At 39.3% G+C, this 7,846-nt stretch overlaps 1 protein-coding gene across 1 annotated transcript in view; it reads right to left on the reverse strand.

Annotated features, from left to right (window-relative positions):
* Positions 1-7,846, reverse strand: part of ORC4 (origin recognition complex, subunit 4) — a 95,579-nt gene that overhangs the window by 11,318 nt on the left and 76,415 nt on the right. The window lies entirely within an intron of this gene.

The raw sequence follows: 7,846 nt of genomic DNA on the forward strand, positions 1-7,846 counted from the left end.
TTTATTGAGCCTATCTTTGCATGAAATGTTCCCTTGGTATCTCTGATTTTCTTGAAGAGATCTCTAGTCTTTCCCATTCTGTTGTTTTCCTCTATTTCTTTGCATTGATCACTGAGGAAGGCTTTCTTACTCTCCTTGCTATTCTTCGGAACTCTGCATTCAGATGCTTATATCTTTCTTTTTCTCCTTTGCTTTTCACTTCTCTTTTCAGTTATTTGTAACCCTTCCTCAAACAGCCATTTTGCCTTTTTGCATTTCTTTTTCTTGGGGATGGTCTTGATCCCTGTCTCCTGTACAATGTCACGAACCTCTGTCCACAGTTCATTAGGCACTCGGTATATCAGATCTAGTCCCTTAAATCTATTTCTCACTTCTACTGTATAGTCATTTAGGTCATACCTGAATGATCTAGTGGTTTTCCCTACTTTCTTCAATTTAAGTCTGAATTTGGCAATAAGGAGTTTACAAGCTGAGCCATAGTCAGCTCCTGGTCTTGTTTTTGCTGACTATATAGAGCTTCTCCATCTTTGCCAGCAAAGAATATAATCAATCTGATTTTGGTGTTGGCCATCTGGTGATGTCCATGTGTAGCATCTTCTCTTGTGTTTTTGGAAGAGGGTGTTTGTGATGGCCAGTGCATTCTCTTGGCAAAACTCTATCAGCCTTTGCCCTGCTTCATTCTGTACTCCAAGGCCATATTTGCCTGTTACTCCAGGTGATTGGAGTAAACCTTTGACTGCGTGGATCACAATAAACTGTGGAAAATTCTGAAAGAGATGGGAATACCAGATCACCTGAGCTGTCTCTTGAGAAACCTGTATGCAAGTATGGAAACAACAGTTAGAACTGGACATGGAACAACAGACTGGTTTCCAATAGGAAAAGGAGTACGTCAAGGCTGTATATTGTTACCCTGCTTATTTAACTTATATGGAGAGTAAAAGTTCAATATTCAAAAAGTAAGATCATGGCATCCAGTCCTATCACTTCATTGCAAATAGATGGGTAAATAGTGGAAACGGTGGCTGACTTTATTTTTGGGAGCTAAAATCACTGCAGACATTGACTGCAGCCATGAAACTAAAAGATGCTTACTCCTTGGAAGGAAAGTTATGACCAACCTAGACAGCATATTAAAAAGCAGAGACTTACTTTGTCAACAAAGGTTTGTCTACTCAAGGCTTTGGTTTTTCCAGTAGTCATGTATGGATGTGACAGTTGGGACTATAAAGAAGGCTGAGAGCTGAAGAATTGATGCTTTTGAACTGTGGTGTTGGAGAAGACTCTTGAGAGTCCCTTGGACTGCAAGGAGATCCAACCAGTCCATCCTAAAGGAGATCAGTCCTGGGTGTTCACTGGAAGGACTGATGTTGAAGCTGAAACTCCCAATACCCTGGCCACCTGATGTGAAGAGCTGAGTCATTGGAAAAGACTCTGATGCTGGCAAAGATTGAGGGCAAGAGGAGAAGGGGACAACAGAAGATGAGATGGTTGGATGGCATCACCGACTCAATGGACATGGGTTTGGGTGAACTCCGGGAGTTGGTGATGGACAAGGAGGACTGGCGTGCTGCGGTTCATAAGGATCGCAAAGAGTTGGACATGATGAGCGACTGAACTGAACTGAACTGAGCCACCAGAGAAGCAAGAATTCAAATACAAGGTAAAGTATTACAAAGAATGCTTAACATGTATAAGGTAATAGGCTACAAAGAAGATAGAGCATTACAATTTTAGGGAACAACATGAGCACTGCAGGGAGACGGTGACATATGGACAAAAGATGCGTAGTCACAATATCCTGAGGTTCAGTTACTGGCAGACTGATTGTATGGAAAGACAAAGGCAGCAAAGCTTAATTGGAGATAACTGCAATTCTCCATATAAGAAACAAAATGAGTCTGAATTAGCACACTGGTGTGAAGACAAGAAAGAAAAACATTAATAGAAGACACGTCTGATGGAGACTCTACTGGTGAAAAACAGAGATGAAGGGTAAAAGGGGATACAAAAAAATGAAAAGATGAAACTATAGGGAATAGAATGTCCCAGGAGGAGTGAAGAGGGAGATGTAGTCAGAAGTGAAACTTGCATTACTGACATTTAAGAAGTAAAGGGAAAAAAAGGAGCAAAGTAAGGGATTGAGAAAGATGTTGAACAAGTGAACAGAATCCAAGAGAGAGCAATAAAACCAGGGGAAGAAAACAAGAGGGACACACTTCAAGAGGGAAGTGGTAATAAAACTATATACTTTGTATAACTAAATTAAGATATATTTTGAGAGGTTGACGGCTTCAGAAATTTAAAGGTTAATTTGGCCAACCAGTGCATCCTAAAGATCAGTCCTGGTTGTTCATTGGAAAGACTGATGTTGAAGCTGAAACTCCAATACTTTGGCCACCTGATGCAAAGAGCTGACTCATTTGAAAAGACCCTGATGCAGGGAGGGATTGGGGGCAGGAGGAGAAGGGGATGACAGAGGATGAGATGGCTGGATGGCATCACTGACTCGATGGACATGAGTTTGAGTGGATTCCAGGAGTTGGTGATGGACAGGGAGGCCTGGCGTGCTGCGGTTCATGGGGTCACAAAGAGTGGGACACAACTGAGTGACTGAACTGAGGGCCATTTAAAAAAGCAATACCTAAATATATACTTAATATATCAACTTTATAAGCTATTTGGTAAGAAGGATTTTACCTTTTTTTAGAAGGATTTTTAGAATTTTTAGAAGAATTTTAGGATTACAGTTAATTTCCAAAAGTTTTCTTTAATATGTATTACTTTATTATTTTACGCTCATCTGGTGTACTTCCAAAGGGTATTTGACCCTGTTTATACAGCAACAGCAAGCCCTTTAAGAAAGAAAGAAAAGACTAAAAACAGTGACTGCAGTGAATAAGGATCAATGAACCGTGAGGTTCATTTGGCACTGAACAAAAGATTAGATGGAAGGACAGTAAATTCAGAGTTGGCAGAGACAAAAAAGGCTTGGCTAAGATTGATATAATTTTTCAAAAGTCATCTGCAAGGAATAAAAATTCTTTAACAACAGTAACAAAAAAAGCCCAGAAAACTAAGTATACTGTATTTTCTAGAGTTAAAACTGTATGTTTCTACTTCCGACTGGAAGAAGATCTAGATTCAGGCATAAGTTCAAGTCTAATGGGGTGAAGTTTTATGCTCCCTGTAAATACACTATCCTAGTTATTATAGTTTCCAACCCTTGCTACTGTTTTTAGTCTTTATCTTATTCATGGAAGCTGTAGAGTCCCTTTTCGCCAATAAGCACAGGAGTAACAGTTGCAGAAATAACTTCTTAACATGCTCACTGCAGTTTGCTTCACAGGCAGTTTCTCAGAAGAATGTTATAGGGGAACAGCAGTGTTACAGAGGAACAGCAGGATTCATGCTGCTCCAGGGACAACTCACTGGCAGCAGTACAGGTACCAAGTCTCCTAGTCTGTTCCTGTTAAACATTCTCACCTCCTGTTAACTGAAAGGTTAAGACAGCAGGGGATCTTTCTTGAACTTAGCTATAGCACTTTGTGGGAACTTCCTTTGAAGAGAAATAGATATGGTCCTCTTAAGATGCTTTTATACAGAGATTTTCCTTACACTGTCTTGCTGAGATGTTGTTTATCCTGCTTACTTGCACATTTCCATAGGACTAAAACAAACACTCAAGCTGGTACGATGTCTAGGTTCAAGCCTATCATGAAGATATTTCTTGGATGTGATTCCATAGGTGACTTGTTAGCACTACCTTTGCTTTCTGTTTAAACCTAGAATTTGAAAAAACTTGCTGGATAGTCAGCACTGAGAGAAAGGATAGCTCCTTCAATGCACACCCCCATTTTCAGGCAAGGCCTCTGGCCATGGTGCTGACATTTTAATTTTTTTCTTCAACTGAAGCTCATTTATTAGCATATTCCAAATGCTATCGGCAACAAGGGACTAGACAGTGTCCCTGAATAAGATAAAGACTAAAAACAGTAGCAACAGATTGGGGACTATAATAACTAGGATAGTGTATTTACTGAGAGCATAAAACTTCATCCCATTCAGTTCAGTTCAGTCGTTCATCGTGTCCGACTCTTTGCAACCCATGAACTGCAGCAGTTGGATGGACAGCAGCCTCCCTGTCCATCACCAACTACTGGAGTTACACAAACTCATGTCCATTGAGTCAATGATGCCATCCAACCATCCCATCCTCTGTCATCCCCTTCTCCTCCCGACTTTAATCTTTCGCAGCAGCAGGGTCTTTTCCAATGAGTCAGTTCTTCGCATCAGGTGGCCAAAGTATTGGAGTTTCAGCTTCAACATCAGTTCTTTCAAAGAATATTCAGTACTGATTTCCTTTAGGATGGTCTGGATGGATCTCCCTGCAGTCCAAGGGACTTTCAAAAGTCTTCTCCAACACCACAGCTCGAAAACAACAATTCTTCTGCGCTCAGCTTTCTTTACAGTCCAACTCTCACATCCATACACAACTACTGGAAAAACCATAGCTTTGACTAGATGGAACTTTGTTGGCAAAGTAAAGTCCCTGCTTTTTAATATGCTGTCTAGGTTGGTCATAACTTTTCTTCCAAGGAGCAAGTGTCTTTTAATTTCATGGCTGCAGTCATCATCTGTAGTAACTTGGGAATCTAAGAAAATTAAGTCTCTCATTGCTTCTACTGTGTCCCCATCTGTCTGCCATGAATTGATGGGACCAGATACCATGATCTTAGTTTTCTGAATGTTGAGTTTTAAGCCAACTTTTTACTCTCCTCTTTCACTTTCATCAAGAGACTTTTTAGTTCTTCTTCACTTTCTACCATAAGGGTGGTGTCACCTGCATATCTGAGGTTATTGATATCTCTCCCGGCAATCTTGATTCCAGCTTGTGCTTCATCCAGCCCAGCATTTCTGATGATGTACTCTGCATATAAGTTAAATAAGAGGGTGACAATATACAGCCTTGATGTACTCCTTTCCCAATTTGGAACCAGTCCATTGTTCCATGTCCAGTTCTAACTGTTGCTTCCTAACCTGCATACAGATTTCTCAGGAAGCAGGTCAGGTGGTCTGGTATTCCCATCTCTTTCAGAATTTTCCACAGTTTATTGTGATCCACACAGCCAAAGGCTTTGGCATAGTCAATAAGAAGTAGATGTTTTCCTAGAACTCTCTTGCTTTTTCAATGATCCAGCGGATGTTGGCAATTTGATCTCTGGTTCCTCTGCCTTTTCTAAATCTAGCTTGAACATCTGGAAGTTCACAGTTCACATACTGTTGAAGCCTGGCTTGGAGAATTCAGCCCATTAGACTGGAACTTATTCCTGAATCTGGATCTTCTTCCATTGGGAAGTAGAGACATACAGTTTTAACTCTAGAAAATATAGTGTACTTAGTTTTCTGGGCTTTTGTTGTTGTTGTTGTTTTGTTTCTGGGCATATTCCAAAGGGAGGTGGCAAATGATGATTCAGATCAGATTAGATCAGATCAGTCGCTCAGTCATGTCCGACTCTTTGTGACCCCATGAATCACAGCACGCCAGGCCTCCCTGTCCATCACCAACTCCGGGAGTGCACTGAGACTCATGTCCATGGAGTCAGTGATGCCATCTAGCCATCTCATCCTCTGTCGTCCCCTTCTCCTCTTGCCCCCAATCCCTCCCAGCATCAGAGTCTTTTCCAATGAGTCAACTCTTAGCATGAGGTGGCCAAAGTACTGGAGTTTCAGGACGGGGCAAGAAAATATCAGTGCTAAGAGACAGCAACTCCAGTGGTACTAGCTCTACCTTAAGAAAGAAAGAACCACAAAATAATCAAAAAGATGACGGGAGTGTTTCCACATTCATTCCTATCATCCTGCCCCTTAACTCAGTGCTCAGCAAAGGACAAAAAAAAAAAAAAAAAGGGCAAGCAACTCTATTATCACATGCTTACCATTTTCTGAGTCATCAAAAGTTATACTTCATAGAAACTGTCACCATCTACTTCCTTTATATACCCACTATAAGACGCTCAGAATGCAACACAGCAGGGAAGGACAGAAAAATCCAGGACAGGACAGTACAATCTAGGCTTATGGAGTCATTTTAGGAAAAGAAAGTGAGCAGAGATAAGAATACAATAAGCACTGGGAAATCACAGACATTTAAATTCTAGGAAAGACTGCGTCTGATCACTAAAGCAATCAGAAAAATAACTATTGTTAACATGACAATCAGTTCAAGATTTAGGAAAGGTGAAAGTTTGTGACACACTCAAAAGTGGATTCACAGGCCAAAGATCCAGAGCTCTGGTGCACTTCAGACCCAGGTAAAGAAAAAGACAATATAAGAGCACCAACCATAAAGTGTTCATAAAGCATGGAATCCTTCAGTCAGATGCAGTATCAAGAAAAACTTACATGACATAGTAATTTACTGAGTTCCAGGCAAAATTAATTTGGGGAGGAGGGTAGAAGGGAAGACTCACTAGTTATATCATGATACAATATCTGGGTTTAAGGAAAACAGTCAATTATTTTCACATAAAATTCTGTATAAAAATAATTAACAATCAGAACAAAGGTAGAACAAAGTAAAAAAGATAAGCCAGAGAATAACATTTAAGGTTTGAATCCTTCATGTAAAAACAACTTCAGCATGTAGGTAAGGTCTGAAATGCTATAAACCAAATAATTACTTTGCAGTGAAAGGAGGGAAGATGAGCGTGAACATAAGGGAAAATTCTACTTTTTACCATGTTTCTAAAGCACTGATTAAATTTTATTATATGAGCTTTTAATTTTCAAAACAGTGTCAAAATTAATAGTGCTTACATGAGCACAGTATTTTAAAATCAAAATAAGAATCAAGTTTCATTTATACAAGTTGAGTAAGTTCTGCACATGTGCAGTAACATGATTATAGTTAACGATATAGTACTATGTACTTGAAATCTGCTTAGAAGATAAAACTTAAGTGTACCACAAAATTAAAAAAAAGATGAGAAAAAATCTATATGAAGTGATGGATATGTTAAATAGCTTGATTGTGGTATTTCACAAAGTATACCAAAACATCAAGTTGTACACTAATATAAACAATTTTGAATTTGTCAATCATACCTCAACAAATGGGGAAAAAATTATTAAAGAGCAAAATAAATGCAGAGTCTCACTTTTAATTTGGTATTGATATTAAAGATTTTATAATAAAAAGAATATCAACTGCCATTATTGCTATAACATAAAAAATCTTTTTAGAGCCAATGAATATAGACTGTGTTATGTTTGTTGTCTAGTTGCTCAATTGTGTCCAACTCTTTGTGACCCCATGGGCTGCAGCCCATCAGGTTCCTCTGACCATGGGATTTCCCAGGCAAGAATACTGGAGTGGGTTGCCATTTCCTCCTCCAATAGACTGCGTAACTCTAAGCAGAACTAATCATCCTCACACATTAGTATTTCATATTATAGACCAGTTATTCCCAATTCTTACAAAACCAAGGACTCCAATATTTTCTACAAGGCCCATATTTTTAATGTGTGAGATTTATCAGGAACACTGTTTTCCAAACACATTATTAATCACATATTCACATACATACACTCTCTCCCTTCTCCCTAACAACTAAAACTTTTCAGTATAAGATAAATGGATGCTAGTATGCTTACTTGAAATTAAAAGACGCTTACTCCTTGGAAGGAAAGTTATGACCAACCTAGATAGCGTATTCAAAAGCAGAGACATTACTTTGCCAACAAAGGTTCATCTAGTCAAGGCTATGGTTTTTCCTGTGGTCATGTATGGATGTGAGAGTTGGACTGTGAAGAAGGCTGAGCGCCGAAGAATTGATGCTTTTGA

The sequence above is a fragment of the Bison bison genome, unplaced genomic scaffold, assembly GCF_000754665.1.
Source record: "Bison bison bison isolate TAMUID 2011002044 unplaced genomic scaffold, Bison_UMD1.0 scf7180017864139, whole genome shotgun sequence".
Lineage (NCBI taxonomy): Eukaryota > Metazoa > Chordata > Mammalia > Artiodactyla > Bovidae > Bison > Bison bison.